The 19,151-nt window shown below is 36.0% G+C and overlaps 1 long non-coding RNA gene across 1 annotated transcript; it reads right to left on the reverse strand.

Annotated features, from left to right (window-relative positions):
- Positions 1-429: 429 nt before the first annotated feature.
- On the reverse strand, positions 430-4,967 carry LOC125912465 (uncharacterized). The gene is made up of 2 exons (XR_007454750.1): positions 4,761-4,967; positions 430-901 (listed from the first exon to the last, which is right to left on the reverse strand). It is a non-coding gene; the product is annotated as an uncharacterized LOC125912465 (long non-coding RNA).
- Positions 4,968-19,151: the final 14,184 nt, after the last annotated feature.

A 19,151-nucleotide genomic window follows, 5' to 3' on the forward strand; every position in this document is an offset into this window, starting at 1 on the left:
CTGAACCAAAAATATGATTTGGCTTTATGACTGTAATCGAATCTTCTAGAAAATAAAATATGAAGATCAGATAATAATAATAACCACTATTTATTAAAAGCATAATATCTAATATATATTATCTCAATAACTTTTAATACTCTACAGTTAGGTATTAATACTCCATTTTACAGAAGGAGACATAGGTTCAGGGGTGTTTATTAACTTGATTAAATAAAAAATGAAAATCTTTCCTAGTGTGTTCTTTGTCTTATAACATGCAAAGAACTTCTTGTCCGACTGGAGTCTACAAGCATTCGCCCAATACCTAGTAGGTTCTCAAATTTAAAAACAAACAAACAAACAAACAAACAAACAAAAATATATATATGGCTAATGCCACTAGAGCCATGATAGTTAAATAGCATGGCTTTTATCCATCTGACAATTTCTTTTTGGATAATAAAACTAAAATGTTCTGTCTTTTAATATACTTACCATAAATTTGTTGTTTTGATCTTCAACTTTACTTCTATCTGTTTTTTTAGCCTTACCTAAAACTGTGGAATTATTACCAAAAAAAAAATTTTATTTTAGAACTTTGCATTGATCATTGATTTTTGTTGGCATACTCTAATTCTTTTTTTTAATTTATTTATTTAAATTCAAGTTAGTTAACATACAGTGTCATTTTGGTTGCAGGAGTAGACTCTAATCCTTAAAGAAGAAAGTATTTTTATACCAGATATCTTTGTTGTTTTATTCAAAATAAAATATGGCACCCACATACCCATAAGTTCAATTTCCAGAAACTTCAATCAATTATTCAGTTTCAACTTGCTGCATCATTCAGCTGTGCCCCCACAGCAAGCTCATCCCTATTTCTCAAGCTTCCATAGACAGAGAGGAAATTCTTCTCTCCCTAAAGAAAACAAAGAGCATGGAGTGAACACTATTCTCCCTCTCCCCATCAGCACACATCCCCCACAGAAGAGAGAAGTTTTCTCTGCATGGTGAGATCAGAGGGTCCAATATCTATGGTGTGCCTATAAAAAATATTCACTTTTCTAATTCTGTTTTTGTATTTGGAAATCAGCACTGAATAATGGATTTCAATGTATACGGGAGTTTTGATAAAATAATAAAACATAAAGATCATTCAACAGCTATTTAAAATTTGTGTTTTTGGTGAGTAACCACCTGATTTTTTTCAGAGGGAAGCATAGGAAAAATAATCTCACCATTATTTTCATTCTCTCTATTTTGGTTGTGTAAAAATAAAAATAATAATAATAATAATAATAATAAATAAATAAATAAAGCAACAAATTTCCAAACTCTATAAATGGAAATTCCCAAAGATCCTCAGATTGTTTACAAATACATCCCCTCCTCTGAGCTCAGTTTGCAATTTGTTCCTATCTTGGCAATAAGACTTAATACCTTGCATTGTTTTTTGTTCTTAGGTGTATTTCCTGTCCCTCTAGCTTCTGATCTCAGAAGTTCCTTGCTACTCCTGATACCTTTTCTCCTTTACATTCATTTTCAATTTTTGTCCAAGTCCTATAGATCTTATTTCCCAAACACGCTAAAATCAGTCCCCACAACTGCCACCAGCTGCATCAAAGCTTCATCACCTAACCCTGCAGCATAGGAATTGCTTCCTCACATCTAATCCTACGTGTCAAATATATTTTCTACTCTACAGACTTGGAGAGCTTTCCAAAATGGAAACCAGATAATTTCTCATGCTCTTCGCTACTTCTCAGCCTCTTCTTGAGTTTTTACCCTCTAAGATTTACCCTTTATAGGTTGAATTCTTAGCGCATGCTGAACACATTGTGTCAAGTGCTTTACATATATCATTTCCCTTAGTCCCCTCACAGACCACTCCGAGGTTACTATGTAACTTGTGTGATTCCCTTAAACATTTGATAAAGTTGATACAGAACGTGGTTAAATAATTTGCTCAAAGAGCAACAGGTAATTACTAGTAGCTCTTTGTTCAAAACCAAGCAGTATGGGTCCATAGTCTACACTGTGAATCACCACTCCATAACTGAGCTTTCATTTAGTTTTTTAAATGCTTCCTGTTCCTCTTCATTTTCTTTGCACATCTTTTTTCCCCCTACCTGAGCCACCCTCCTCTCCATCTCTGCCTAGATAGCCACTTCTAGGATTCACTGTATTGGCTTAAGTGTGACTTATTCACAGAAGATTTTCCTAACTCTCTAGTCCATCCTGTCCCTGGACCCTATTCCTTCCTTCACAGCACTTAGTGTCTAATCAGTCACTCATGGTTATATTTACTCCTTCAGTGCCTTGTCTTCAACACTGGACATTTCATTAGCTCATACACTCCAAGAAGCAGGAGACTTGACTGGTTCTGCTCACTTTTGTGAGCCCTTAGTGCTTATCACTATCCAGCAAGCAGGTGCTCAACAAACAATAAAAAACAAAGTAGTTTCTTCCTACTTTCAACTGTATTCTAATTAACAACCTGATCCCATCACGTGGTACTGTGCAAACTGTGCAAACTGCTGGTACTTTTTGAGCATCACATCTTTTAGCTCTGCCCTCAGAGACAGATTCCATAAAGCTCTTTCTCCTGCTTTACTTTGAAAATGTCTAGGTTGGGATCTTGTTTGGCATGACTTGAATCAGGTCCTATTCATACTCTGACTGATTCTGATCAAAGAAGCCATATCATGATGCACTTCTGACTATCCGGACCATTCTGAGAAAGGGGAACATTACCCTTTGTTAAGAAGACACTCTATCATATCCACCACAACATCTAAGTAGATATACATGACTAGGTCTCAGAAACTAGTCCAAATGAACTGAATTAAAATGATGATAATATAATAACCAAGTACTATAAGCAAATCATGGCTAGATATTTTGCTTATGGTATTCAATTCATATTGATGATAATCTTGCGAGGTAAGGATCCTTATATGTATCATTATCCCATTTCGCAAATGAGAAATTAAGGCTTAGGGAGCTTAAGCCATTCACTCAGAATCACATAGCTAGAAAATACAAAATGAACTCAAAATTGTCTAACTCTAAAGTTGGTTTTGTGTTCTGATCTGCTAAAAATCCTGCCTTGTTAATAGCAAAGCTATTTGTGTATAGAAAGTGAGCCAAAATTTACTAGATGATTAGCTGTTATCAGGACACAAACACAAAGGACAGAATCTGCCCAGTAATTAATCCCTGAGTGTGTACAAAGGTAGCATGTGAGGAGGAAGAAAAAGATGTCTACAAAATACAGTGGGGGTTATCTCTGTCTAATAATAGTGAAGGGGTAAATGTAAATAAGATTATGTGAAGCTGTATTAACCATACTTATGCACACACAAACACACAAGCAGGGGTGGCTGGCTGGCTCAGTGGGTGGAGCATGCAACTTTTGATCTTGGGAGTTATGAGTTCGAGGCCCATGCTGGGTGTAGAGATTACTTAAAAATAAAAACTCAAAAAAAAAAAAACTATATGCAAGCAAACACATAACAAGTAAGCAAGAAATTTCAGTTTATTCCAATACTGTGTTTGTTGTGCACGACCCATCCTGGAGGTTGAATAAAGTCCTTCTCTCAAGATGGCACAAAAAGATAAATGCATATATTGATCAGAAAACCATAATTAGGTGCACACATTTTAATTTTCAAATTTGAAAAATTTATTTAATTCCCCAAAGCATTGTATTCTAAATCTAGTGTAGATAAATTTTTATAGGAGAAAATACAAATTGAATTTCATATGCTGACACTCTTTATTTTAGGGATTCAGGAATAAAAGATAAAAGAAACCAATTCTCTATAAATCCTGATACATTATCAAAATGGTACATTAAATTTTTCATGTTAAATTATTTAACTATTTAGCGTATTATAAAATTTAAAATGACACTTCTGTTTTAAATGATTACAAGGCATTGAATTTGAATACAATTTAATAAAAGTATGCAAAATGCATTACCATATGAAGTCAATCTGATCAATTTCATAATACTACATATTATGATGTAGAATATCATTAAAAATGTATTAACATAGTTCCCTTAAAAGCATTTTTTTCTCTGCTGTTGGGCATATGACCAAATGCTTTAATTTATTCCCTAAACATTATCTTGACACTATTGATTTCTGTAACTGTTTTTTGGATTATTTAACTATGAAACATTTCAAGATATTAGTTTTAAGAAGTATGTGGTACACAACTAGTAAGACTATGTTAGAGATCTTAGAATGTCCCTACAATTAAACCAAAGAAGTAATTTATTCTAAATCAGATGTTTTTAAAAAAATGAGATGAAAATAAGTTTAAAAATCCGAGAAATTTAAAGAAAATGGTATATTTAGGAATCAGGTTTTAAACATCTATAGTGGAACATTCGAAAGAGATAGTTAATTTAAAATAAAATAATAACAAAGTCAGAGGCTTTTAACATAATAGATTTGGTTGACATTTTTATTTGTACTTTCAAACAATCAATTACCGCATGTATATAAAGTTCCTTCTCTGTAATAAAATATTTCTATATGCATTGAAAGCTAGAAGAATATTCAGTTATGTTTCAGTTATATTCAGTTCAGTTCAAATGACATCTGACTCCAACAAAAAATTTCTAAATAAATGAAAGTAGTTTTCTTTCAAAAAAATAATAAAGCAGCACAAGTACAGAGTAGTTGTCAGATCAATGGGCCCAATCAATGGCATGGTGCTCTCAGTCCAACATTTGGGCATAGCTCATTAGTGGGTAGTATACAAACCTCTATGTTTGCATCTTCCACAGTGAAGTTCTCTGTGCCTCCCCATTCCTCATGTCTTCTTCCTTAATAACTCAGCCCCCCACAAACATTCTACAACTAACAAACATCACAATGAGGCTCATTCTAAACCCTACATCTAACCAATGGCATTCAATTAATTCATGTTTACATGTGGTGGTGATGTGAATTGATATCACCAACCCTAAAATTTTCCTTTGCTTTTGAGAACTTACATATTTAAAATATGGCCGAATACCAGTCCATATACATATCCTATAAGCACTTTTTAGTTAACATCTTAAAAACTGAAGTCACACTATCTCTACTCCCTACTCTATGCCTGTTTCACCTGCATCCCCTGATTCAATGCACCAATATATAACCATTGCTCAAGGCAAGACTCGGGAGCTATTCTAGGTGCTTTCCTTTCCTCACTCCACATTTCTCATCCCCTGCATTAATTAATTACCACATACTGACTGGCTTCATTTTAGATTTATGACCACTAAACTCTAGTGTGCTCTTAGCAACCCTACAGCACCTAGCCAGTCAGTTCACTCTCTCTCCTAAATGACTATTTCACTATTTCTCCTTCTCCTCAAACTACTAATATCCATCTCTGGTCTTCATTTTCAGCTGGTAACTGCATATTATGTCACTAAGAAATAGAAGCAATTGAAAAGACTTTTTTTTTTTTAAATATAATTTATTGTCAAGATGGCTAACATACAGTGTATACACTGTGCTCTTGGTTTTGGGGGTAGATTCCCGTGATTCATTGCTTACAACATCCAGAGCTCATCTCAACAAGTGCCCTCCTCAATGCCCATCACCCATTTTTCCCTCTCCCCCAACCCCCTTCAACCCTCAGTTTGTTCTCTGTATTCAAGAGTCTCTTATGGTTTGCCTCCCTCTCTGTTTGAAACTATTTTTTCCCCTTCCCTTCCTCCATGGTCTTCTGTTAAGTTTCTCAAGTTTCACTATGAGTAAAAACATATGATACCTCTCTTTGTCTGACTGACTTATTTCACTTAGCATAATACCCTCCAGTTCCAACCACGTTCTACATCTGCCTCCACATCTGCCCTCTGCATCAAACTCACCTTCATTGTGTCTTCTGAAGCCAGTCACTCTGTACCCATCCAGCCTCCATTCCTTTTTTAAGAGGAGGGCTCAGTCACCTACATCATCCATTTTCTCTCTCTTTCTCTCTCAGATTATTCCCATAAACATACGCTCTACTATTAAGAAATAATTGCGGCTTCTCCCTGCATACCTCTCCAGTTACTGCTGTTTCTCCATCCCCTTTAAAACAATCCTTCCTCAAAGGATAGTCTAATCACTGTCTCTAATTTCTGTTTTTTGGATTCTCTTCCTCTATGCCTATTTTTGTATTTATTTTTTATCAAAGTTTTACATGATAAGTAAAATTTGTTAAGAAAACAATGCTAGCCTATATGCTCTTCCTGAGTCAAAAGAAATTTTAATTCATTTAGGTGAGTTGTGTGGTATGTTATGAGTATAATTCATGGGTGACATTCATATGCTGAAGCCTGAACTCCTAGTACCTCAGGACGAGTTTGCATTTACAGGCAAGGTCTTTCAAAAGCTAATTAGGTTAAAATGAGGTAATGACAATCTTATTATGAATTACTCCTTGACCAATAACATTTATAAAACACCATTTATTGTAAAATGCTCCTAATTTTTAGATATGCTAAAATTTAAGGTTTGAATTAATAAATTTTAAAATGTTATCATTTGGTTATATACATACACACACACACACACACGCACATATATATGTATGTATGTACGTATTATATATATATAATGTATATATAATGTATGTATTATATATATACACACACACACACACACACGCACATATATATACACATATATATGTATGTATGTACATATTATATATATATAATGTATATATAATGTATGTATGTATTTTATATATATATAAAATATATATATAAATTATATATATTTATATATATATATATATATATATATAATGTTTACTTATTAGATCCATATAGATGTTAATCACTGCATAGGTGAATTTACTGTGAAGTTAGTAAAGGACCCTTCACTGGGATGAGTACTCTCAAGTCTGGGGGAGGAGACCCAGAAATGGGTTTGCATGATGATGTTTTGTTGTTGTTGTTTTGTTTTGTTTTGTTTTGTTTTGTTTTTGTAACAACTGCAAAAGTAAGGTATTTTAATGAAACCAGTTAAGTTCACAGGGCTTTTCCACTCTGAGTTTACATGTATCATCTATTACATTACTCCTCGTGATCGGTTAGGCATAATCATATCTGTAGGAGAAACTGACATGAAGATAATTTGAGTTTGGGTTTCGAGGAGTATCTTTATGTAGTTTGCTGCCACTTCCATGTGCTAGCCACCCTGTTAAGTTGTTATTGGTGCTGCTTACTGCCTTAATTCACCAGGCATCATGACCTGAAATGCAGGGTAAAGTCCTATTGCTGTAGAAATAGGCTTTAGGGCACCAACCACTGAGAATATATGGTGGAGAGAGTTTGAAATGTATGGAGCCTGAAATTAGTAAATCACACATGGAGGATTCAGTTCTCATTAAAGCCTACTCAAAATACTATTCTTCTTTTTTTTTTTTTTTTTTTGAGAGAGAGGGAGAGAACATGAGCGGAGGAAGAGCAGAGAGAGAGGGAGAGAGAGAGAATGCCAAGCAGCCTCCACGCTATCAGCGCAGACCCCAATGCGGGTCTCAATCTCATGAACCTTGAGATCATGATCTGAGCCTAAATCGAGAATCGACCACTTAACTAACTGAGCCACCCAGGCAGCCCAATACTATTCTTCTTTTAGAAACGTACCCTATAGGGGCACCTGGGTGGCTCAGTAGGTTAAGCGGCTGACTTCAGCTCAGGTCATGATCTCACGGTCTGTGAGTTCGAGCCCCGTGTCGGGCTCTGTGCTGACAGCTCAGAGCCTGGAGCCTGTTTCAGATTCTGTGTCTCCCTCTCTCTCTGACCCTCCCCCGTTCATGCTCTGTCTCAAAAATAAATAAATGTTAAAAAAAATTTTAGAAACATACCCTATAATGCAGTACAATCCTGGTGTTCACAAATATAACACATAATTTATAATATGCTAGTACAGTAAGGACATCATTGACAAACTGCTTAGGAATTGTTGAATCAATGTACTGAAGACCAGTCTCTGCCTCAGAAAATTTGAAATGTCCTGAGATATTACTGTTAATATATGAAGATTGATACAAATTTTTTCCCAAATTTGACAAAAATCTTAAACTTAACGTCATCGTTAGTAAGTTGCTTAAATAAAAGATTTTATCAATTATCAATAATAAAGCAACTATTTTTTAATGAACAAGATTTTTTGATGTTTATTAATTTACTTTTGAAAGAGAAAGAGAAAGCACAAGTGGGGCAGGGACACAGAGAGAGAAAGAGAGAGAGAGAGAGAGAGAGAGAGAGAGAGAGAGAGAGAGAGAATCTGAAGCAGGGTCCAGGTTCTAAGCTGTCAGCACAGAGCCCAACACGGGGCTTGAACTCACGAACTAAGATCACAACCTGAGGCCAAGTCCGATGCTTAACTGACTGAGCCACCCAGGTGCCCCATAAAGCACCTTGAGGTGCTTTTTTGAGCATTTTTGAGGAGAGACTGAAAAATCTTTCTTTCCTCTCTCTACAGAAAATGATATTACAATATTATGTTCACAAGAAGAAAATACCCTAATACATAGCCAAAAGGGTAGGAAAAATGTATTACAGAGGTTTGTGTCAGGCAGTTAGTTAATATAAGTAATGTTTTATTTCTCTGGATTTTGTGATGTCTGCAGTATTTTGTGTGTTTTTAATTCTGTGATTTTCTGTAGACTATTTTATCACAACTAATTTTTGCAACTTTGTTATTTTTTTGAAAGACGATACTCATAATTGTATTCACTTCAGCCCCTAGTAAACCTGGAATTTTCCCCAGATATGATTACTTCTCCTTTCCTGAAAACTGGCCTCCTTTCTGTCTTTGGAGACATCATGCTCCTTGTTCAGGCCTTTGCCCTTGCTGTTCCCCTGTCAGCATGTTCTTTCCAGACATAGCAACAGGACTCCCTCTGCACTTCCTTCTGGGCAATACTCAAAGATTACATATTAGAGAGACTTCACTCACCACCCTCTATAAAGAGTACCTCCACCCATATGTAGAGTAGTTAGATAAAATACAGGAAACCTGGTGACACTTAAATTTCAGATGAACAGTGAGTAATTTTTTAACATAAATATGTCTCCCCAAATGCATGGAGTACACTTATAGTAAAAAATATATACATTGTTCATCTGAAATCTAAATGCAACCAGGTGTCCTATATATATATATATTTTATGGTTAAATCTGGTAACTATCCCCGTACTTTCTCTCCCCTTACCCCACTTCCTAGCACTTATCATCATGTAATACACTACACATTTACCTTTTTCTTATTGCCTATCATTCCCACCAGAATGTAAGCTCCATGATGGCAGGGATGTTTGCCTGTGTGGTTTCCTCCTGTATCCAAGTACCCAGACTGATGTCTGGCACATAGGTACTCCATGAATATTAATTAAAAAACCTAATGCATAAGCGATCTAAACTTCACAAACTTACCTCCCAAACACTTCTCAAATTGACTTTTTTCTACCCTAATAACTCCTGCTCTAATCAAGGACCCAGACTGTCACTATTGGGTTCCAACTGGTCTCACTGCTTCCAGCTCTGCTGTTATGAAATCCATTAACTATAGACAGCCATACTGACTGACCTAAAACACAAATCTAACCAAACAATTCCCCTGCATATACCCCTCAACAGAATCCTATCAACTCAAGGGAAAAATCCAAGCACTTTGGCATGGTGCTTATGGTGTTCTTCATGGTACTCCCACCCATTTCTTAATGTCATCTGCCACAGCCCTCCCATAGTTTCCTCCATAACCTACCCTCCACATCTCCACACAAATATTGATGCACTAAATTCTGCCAATAGTACATTCTAACCTCTTTTGCATCTAATTCTTTCATATCCTTAAGGACTCATTTTAATCACCATTCTTCTATAGGAATCCTTCCCTTAGATGCATAGGCTGGACTAAATGTGTGTGTGTGTGTGTGTGTGTGTGTGTGTGTGTGTGTGTGTTTCCATAGCTCTCTGTGTGTAATTATGTCATGGTATAGTTTGTGTTGTATTAAAACCACCTATATGTTTCTCCAACTAGAATTTAAATACTCAAATACAAGGACAGTGTGGCATTTATCTTTGATTCACGGCACCCAGCATAATGCACTGCACAAACAGCCTTTCATTGGTGTTTGTTGAACTAAATAAATTCAACTAAGTTACCCAAATTAAATAGATACTCAAGTATAGCACATGCAGACTGCTAAATTGAGGTTATTGAAAGATCTTTAATGCCCAGGAGCCCTAATAAAAAAAGGTATCAGTAGATTTATCAAAATAAAGGGAAACAATCTGTGAATAGGCTGTATTTAGAGATGGCAAAAGCTTCCATATCAATGAGATAATGAAGTCCAGAACGTGATTATAACCACAGGGACTAAACAGAAAAGAGTAGACTCTTGGAAGGGACTGAAACACAAGGGTAGTGTCAGGTGGACAAGTGATGGTAGAATTGGTGAGATCCACAGTAGGAGATGGTATAGACAGGAAAGGTATTAAGCTGGTGCTAAAATTATCAACCTCAGTGCAGTGGCTCTCTGAAAGAAGTAGACATTAGTATTTAGGATTTGGAAGGTCCAGAAATGTTGGGCTTCAAGTGAAGAGAAGCAGAGTGACAGGAGTTGGCTCGTGGTATATTATCTGTCAACTAGAGACAAGGGACAGGCTCACCCTACCCACCTAGGCCAAAAAGGATATGAACAGACCAGGCTTTTGTGGGATAAATTCGGTGAGGGAATAAAAGAATCACCTCACAAGAATACATTTTTATTTTTAAAAATAAGTCTTAGGTTGGTCTACATGGTACATTTTCTACCCAAATTTCACAATATTTCTATAATCTCCCATAGAACAAAATCCCTTTTACGGTCTTCAAAAATAACCAGGATGAAGTCAGGAAGGCAAAAAGAAGAAAAATGAAGGAGGAGAAGAAAGAGAAATCCACAAAGAAGTCCTAGTAGAAAAAAGGATTTACCCTCTTCAGTGCCTGAACAACCTCTCATCTACAAGGTGGACCATGGTCTCTGTCTTTTATGGGAGAGCTGAGTGACAAAAACAGAGGATTCCCTAATGAGGGAAAGACACTGTAGTCCTCCACTCAGTAATTCATAAACCTTCTCTGCCTCAGAATCTGTAGGAAAGCTTTAAAAATTGAATGGATTTCTATGTTGTGCCCCCCTCCCCCCGCCAGCTGTCATTCCTATTGAATCTGATTTTTGCATGCAGATCTCATGACTTTGCATTTAGAAATCTCTCAGATGTTACTAGATGTGGCTGGGCTACTTGAAGGTTTTGATGACATGCTCATCCCAAATCCTAAACCATCTTCACCTGCTGTCTTCCTTTGCCAATGCCCCAGGAAACTGTAGTTGCCTGAAGAGCTTTTTCACTTCACAGCTCCACAAAAACTTGTTTTTTAAAAAAAATATAGAAATATGACACAAATTTTCTTTCTCTTTCTAGTTCTCTCTTTTCTTCTATTAGGACTCCATCAGTTAACAAGAATCAAGAAAATAAACCCACACAGTATTCCACCAGCCAGGAACTTCGTTTAAAAAACAAAACAAAACAAAACAAAACAAAAAACAAACAAACAAAAGTCTCGTTGTACCTCTTACTCTGCTTCTCTACACAACTTTTTTCTTCCTATTAGACTGGCCCAAAAGTGTATAACCTATTTCCATAAAGAACAAAGCTCCTGAATTAGAATAACTTCATGGGAAAATATAATCCAAAAGAAATATATCAAATAAAAAATGTTGAATAGGAAAAGTAAAATATAGCATCCCTGAGGAGTCTGAGAATAAGGTCTGTGCACTACAAGTTGGAATCTCCCACCAGATTGCTGTTCAACTTAATTATGACTTAAGATGTGCACATGTGAAATTAATATTTGGGATCCTGGTGATTTAAAAAACGGCAACCGGCCACCATTTGAATTCACAGTCTTGTAATCCATCTTTTCCCATGAAACAACTAGTACAATATGATATCGGTGCTCAGATTTCAGGAGAGAGAAAGCAGTGGTCCTACTTTTAAAAAATAATAATGAATATGTAACTTGAATACAAAAGGGGAGATTATGTTAATACCAAGGGGAAACTACAAAGCTTCCATCATTTTAGTCCCAAAGCAAGTAGAAATCCCCATTTAATTCTTTAGATCTATTCGGAATATCATTACACACAGACCAATGTCATAGTCTTATACCATGCTCTGAGCCTTGTGCTATATCCATGTCAGTCATAGCTTTGCATGGTCAAAAGTAGACACATGAAATTCAGGCTGAGACCTAGACTAGTCTGATTGAAACTGCACTGATAATACCCCATTTCTACCTGTCACTCCTCCCCATGGTTGCTAACAAACACTGTCCAGGGACATATGCCCCAGGGAAATAAGCAAAGGGACTGTCCTCTCCAAACCTCCACTTGCATCCAAATAAGTTCTGACTCCTGCTTTCTAAGTCTCGGTGTCTCCTTTCCACAAATGTCTAATACAGTCCCCACCTCTCCAGTGTCCAACAAATCTCTGCTAGGGAGCCAACACAGCCTCTTGGAACTTTCTGGCTCCTCTGTATCAGATACTTTTGGGGGGATCATTTGATCATCCTCTCCATTCTGCCTTGTCACTATCACAGGGAAGAAACTCAGCATAGTAGAAGGACTTCAAGTTTGAGGTTGAGTCAGTCTAGACTCTATTACTCTCTCATGGCCACGTAACCTTAGGTAAGTTACTTAACTATGCTGGATGGTTTTTGTTTGTTTGTTTACCTAAGTAACTATAGGTGCATTTTATTTATTTTTTAAAAATTTTTTCTATGTTTTATTTATTCTTTGAGAGAGAGAGAGAGCATGAGCAGGGGAGGGGCAGAGAGAGTGAGACACAGAATCCAAATAGGTTCCAGGCTCTCAGTTATTAGCACAGAGCCTAATGTGAGGCTCCAACTCACAAACCGTGAGATCATGACCTGAGCCGAAGTTGGACGCTTAATCATCCAGGCACCACTAGGTGCACTGTATTTATAGGATTGTAAGAATCAAATGAGGAAAAAAAAATACGTAAAATATCCAGAACTGGGACTACCACAGAAGACGTATCTGGTAAGTCTTCATTCCTGCCACTGACAAGAACCAAGAACAAAATCAATGCCATTGAGGTTTTGTTGTGCTGATGGATCCAGTCACATAGTTGACCGAGTACTGAATCAAGCTGCCTTCACTACTGTTGCAAGATACAGCTGCTTCACCCTCTGAGCTTCCTTGTAGATGTAGAACCTTTGCTCACGACTGTGTTCCTGCCATATTGGCCTTCCCTAAGTGGAACATTCTGAGTTCTTACTTTCCCCAAACGTTTGCTGATATGTTTCTCTTGGCTCTTCTTATGACTATCTTGTCCTTAGGTCTCATTGAAATGTTATCCCCTTAGAGTAGCTTTTTCTGACTATCCTTATCTGAAGGAAGTCCTTGATATTTTTTATTCCAGCATCTCTCTGTTGTTTTTTTTTTTTTTTCCTGAACACACACCACAATATGTAATGATCTTATTTATTTGGTATTATAATATAGTCTACCTGAAGATCTTTGTATCTTTTGTATACATCCAGAAAAGTAGCTGGTGCACAGTAGATACAAAATAAATATTTTTTTCAAGAATTTTTAACGCTTATTTATATTTAAGAGAGAGATAGAGAGAGAGATACAGTGTGAGCAGGGAGGGGCAGAGAGAGAGGGAGACACAGAATCCGAAGCAGGTTCCAGGCTCTGAGCTGTCAGCACAGAGCCTGACATGGGGCTCGAACCCATAAACTGTGAGGTCATGACCTGAGCCAAAGTCGGATGCTTAACCGACTGAGCCACCCAGGCGCCCCCAAAATAAATAATTTATATTTGTTTTTTTAAATATATTTGTTGAATATTTGTTGAATGAATGAACAAATATGTGAACAAATTATTATCGTTTATTATCTATGTTTTTAAGAAGCTCTTTTGGCTGCACTCCCATTTAGATGATGTACTGGTAGGCATTGATTCTTTTCTTAGCTTTGAAAAAAATATTGTGAAAAAATAAATGAAATGTTAGCACTGGCATGGTCTCTTAATGAGTTGTCAATATATATTAATAATTTGTGGTAATATTTTCATTAAAGAACAGTAGCCTCAATACTATAAGAGCACATAGTACTTTCACCTCCCTTTGCCTCAGCTACCTCGACTGTAAAATAAGGAAACCAATCAAATGTGCATTGTGTAAATTACGAAGATTAAATAGGTTTATACCTACAAAGTACTTGAAATGGCATCTGGAACACAGCGCTAAAAATGGCATTTCCAGACTTGATACTTTAGTCTACAGCAAAGATAATTTCAGGCCAACTAATTAATAAGTTCAGGCTCCATAAGGCCACAGATATAGGAAAAGGCAGAATCTATGCAGCATTGATCAACAGAGCCCTGCTGTCATACCCAAGGTTAAAGAAAATCTGTACTTTCTATTTAGTAAGAATTAGTGTAATTTAATACTTATATTACCTGACAAAATGAAAATTTTGTTCCACTCAAATCCCTGCAGAGATTATATCCTCAAAAAGTTCTGGAGGAAACTATTTTCACTAGCAACATGTGACATCAAAAAGTGTTTTAAATCCATGCTGACCAAACTGATGAGAGATAACAACATATTTAAGGATATTCTGGTCAAATGGACACCAAATCTTCTTGGATAAAATCCATGCCAGTTGGATTTATGGTAATACATAAGTCAGCAAGTCCCTGGATTTGTCTGTTATACTTTCTGCTATGTATTATCACGACCCTTGAATAAAGATTCATTTCAGTATGACAAACAGTAAGATTTTCTTTATGTGAATCCACTACAAATTCAGAGTTTTGAACTGACAATAAACTCAACGTGTCTGTTTATAAAGATAAAAAGTTAAAAAAAAATGTTAGTGGAAAACTAAAAATAGCAAATGGTCCCATATTTATATCTCAGTAGTCAGAATACAAATAAACATCCTTGGTGAAAACACATCAGTGCTTCCAATTAAGGCAATATAATTGCATGCTTTGAAGTGGAACAATGGAAAAATCTGACAATCCATTGTATTAATATGAGACACAGACTTTAGAGACATATAAAAAATAACATTTAATCTTCGTAAGGCATCTGCTTCTATATACATTTTGCATAACATTTATGCATTGTGTGTAAACACACACATTAGATAGATAAATAGATAGCTGGATAGATAAACATATGTTAAAGAGCTAGATGAAATCTGGTGCAACCTTCTAATTCACTTTAGTAAGCCATTTTGCTGTTACTGCTGCAAGTTCTATTGTCTTCTAGAGTTTCATTATTTTCAAGAGGTGATAGAAAAGCTTTATACATTTATACTCAGTCAATTAATTTACTTACCTGGCAGAGATCTCAAATGACCAATGTCTGAGTAGAGAAAAAAGTCTCAAACTAGAAAGTGCTGTAAAAGCTGAGAGCGATGCTTTTTCCCTTATGTCTGTCTCTAAGTGTTTTGTTTCATTTATAAAGTGTAGTGCAATATATAACCACTGAAGGAAAAAAAAAAAAAACAGACCAACTAACAATCTTATGTAAACAACCCTTTGGAGTATACAACTGTTTTCCCAACTCTTCATAAGATTGCATAAAACTATTATTTAGTAATGTTTTCAAGTATCACTATTCCCTTTCTTTGCTCTCTAAAACAACCTAAACAAAACGAAACATTATTTGCAAATTTCTTTGTTCAAAGATTCTTGGTCTCTGGTCTACTGACTCTACCTATACCGTATTCTATTGTACAAAATTAAGCAAAATTACCACTTAAATTTCCATACCAAGACAGACCTGAACACTTCAATAAAGAAAACTAGGAGGGGGATGCATTTAAGGTAACTACTTAAGTGAATGAATAATTAATATTCCAATACCGATGGTTGCAATTTATTGACCTTTATAAAACTCCATTGAAAGGTTGTATGCTAATAGTTACATAATATAAAAAGAAGATTCATTAGAAAATTTTGGTCTAGATCTGGAAATAAAGTGGAGTGGGGAAGGCACCCAATTATAGAAGAGAGCAAAGAATTAATCACAGTTGCCTTGCACTGAACACAAATAGATCAGTTACAATTAGTTACAATTATAACCAGTTACAATTTAATCCAACTCTTCACCCTCCTCCACAGTCACAACAAATTCTCTTCTTCCCCTTTTCTGAGTTTTTTTTTTTAACATTGAAACAAATCTTGGGGTGACTGGATGTTAAGAGTGTTAAGAGACTGACTCTTGATTTCAGCTCAGGTCATGATCTCACGCTTATGAAATCAAGCCCCTCCTCGGGCTCTTTGCTGGGTGTGGAGCCTGCTTGAGATTCTCTCTCTCCCTCTCCCTCTGCCCCTCTTCTGCACGCTCTCTCTCTCTCTCTCCCTGTCAAAAAAAAAAAAAAAATCTCTAACTTTGTAGTATCTAGAATTAATTATCCACAATATCTGAACCATCTTCCATTAGAATTGAAAGCCCTATAATGTAAACATGCTATAATAGTCCAACCTGGAATAGTTTTCTGTAAGGTAAAATGCTATGAGATGAAATTGATTTATTCATAATTTACAATCCCTTCGTTGTGAAGTAGTCAATGTTGTGGATATAGATTCTTTTAGCAAAATGCACAATATTGAATCCAGAAATTAACTTAATCCAATAATTCCTAAGTATTTCACAAATGTACCTTTGAAACTCCTTCTGGTACTCAAGAGCTAAATTTCAATATGAAAGCCTTGAGAATGAAATCGAAATATCCATCAGTGAAACTGATACACAAAAGGCATGCTCTCATGCATGGCCATGCATACAGTTCCTGCCTTGCCAAGAACATTGTGGTAACTGGATACCCTGGGTCTCATCGTCCCTTCTGTCAATCCATAACAACACAGGATAAATCCATCAACAGAATTTTGAGCACGAGTTTTAATTTTTTAAGAGAGAGAGAGAGAGCACACACATATGAGTAGGGGAGGGACAGAGAGAGTGGGCAACAGAGGACCTGAAGCAGGCTCCACGCCAACAGCAGAGAACCCGAGGTAGGGCTCAAACCCACGAAACACAAGATCAGGACCCGAGCCGAAGTCAGACACTCAACCCAGTAAGCCACCCAGGTGTCCCAAGCACAGGTTTTAAATATTGAGTAGACAATGTAACTGATCAGTAATAAGTAGCAATCATCCAAGAAACTGAATCAAGAGGTAGCATTATTAAGGGCATTAATTTAACTTATAAATTAAAAAATATATAAATAAATAATTTAAGACTGAGTTATAATGTTTTAGCTCTGATTATACCTAGTGTATCACATTGAGTTTAGATATCTCTTCAACACCAATTATTTGGCTACTGGCTATATACAGACTAGAAGGAAAATGATAATCATTACTTTTTATAAGTTTTTAAAAATTAGTCATTCTTTAGTGTCACATGTAGCTGGAGATAAATTTTAAAGAAGGAATATTTATTTTTTCTTAAGAAAGAAGGATAAGGAAGTTAAAGTTTACTAAAACTAAAATGAAGGAGGTATGTAAGTAATCTAGGAGAAGTCATCATTTGTCAAATGACATTATTGTGCCAGGAAAGTTCAACATTTACCATTCTGTCTATGCTTTACCTGTACAACTTTTCAGGGGTTAAAAGCTTTAGGGTTCAAACTCTGTAACATTGGGGAAATCATTCTGCTGGTTCCTTTAGGGATCTTTGTAAATTTTGAGAGACATTTGAAGTGTTATGGCAGGTTTAGAGTCAGGTATTTGAAAGCCTTGCACTCCTGGGTGAAGCCATTTCAAATACTAAGATGGAATTACAGCAAGCAAAAAATAATAACACATTAACTTTTAATTCATTGTTGTCTTAGAGTGTGAAGGCCTCTGAGAGCTTTAACAAAGGACCACTAAGAATAACATGCTTGAAATACACTCCAAAGAAGAAGAAAGTAAACAATGAAACTCAAATAGTTCAAGGCAAGGCACACTTACAGCATGCAGGACCAAAAATAAAAGTCTAAAGAGAAACTAAAAAGCTTTGAGACTGGCCTTTAGGATGGTGCATATGAGAAGGGGAAGAATTTCTAGCTAAAGCCTTTCAAGATCCAACAGATTATACTTTTTGATGGCCAATAGTATCATTCTGACCTTGACTGCTGCTGTAGGAAATAGCGGGGCATTCAAATATGGCCATGCATTTGCTCCACGTCAGTCAGGCACTGAGGATAATGATGGCCCAAGAATAGAGGTCCTTTTGCTATATTCTTTGTTCTCTGTGGGAGGGAAATCTGAGAAAGATTTTCTATTATACCCCAAATAGCATTCTTTCTAGCAGTCCGTAATAGTGGGGAAAAGGAAGAGAATTATTAAACGAGGAAAAAAGTTTACCTAAGAAAATATATACAAAAAGAAACTTCAGTTTATTGCATGCCAATATAGTTTAGGATTCTACTAGGCACTTTATGTGAATTTATTTAATTCTAAAATATTCATTGGTAGGAATTATCGTTTCTATTTTGTAAACATGAAAACAAAGATGGAGAATGGTAAGCCATTTGCCCAAAGACATTCAGTGACTGAGTGATGGAGGCAAGGTTGTACCAAAACCTGATGAGTGCAAAGCCCCACACTTCAACCATCATGTATTTCTACCCAGTATTAAATCTCAAGAGTTGTGGGATCATCTCCAGTAAGTTCTATCATTTCATCTACCCACTTAAGCAAATATTATCTAGAAAACCTTGAATTCCACCATATGTATGCTATAGGGAAATAGCTGACCTCTAGGTGGTTATTAAGAACTTGCCTATAAAGGGCACTCACTACCAGAGCTGTACCCACCTCTTCTACCAGTTAAGTTCTAAAAGACCCGAATGATGAGCTCGTTGCACTCAAATAAAAAGACTGTAACTCCATGGACCTGGTGAACAGAATCAGACCACAGCAAACCATCCAGTATATGAAAAGTTTCACTCTTTAAACCACAGCTATGACAGAAAAACTTCACAATTTTATGTCAGGAATATCCCACTGATGTAATTTCAAATGAGGACCAATTCCCTGAAAAAAAAAAACCAGCTCTTTGCAGAGATTGTTTTTAATGCCA

This window comes from Panthera uncia (assembly GCF_023721935.1).
Source record: "Panthera uncia isolate 11264 chromosome C1 unlocalized genomic scaffold, Puncia_PCG_1.0 HiC_scaffold_4, whole genome shotgun sequence".
Taxonomy (NCBI): Eukaryota; Metazoa; Chordata; class Mammalia; order Carnivora; family Felidae; genus Panthera; species Panthera uncia.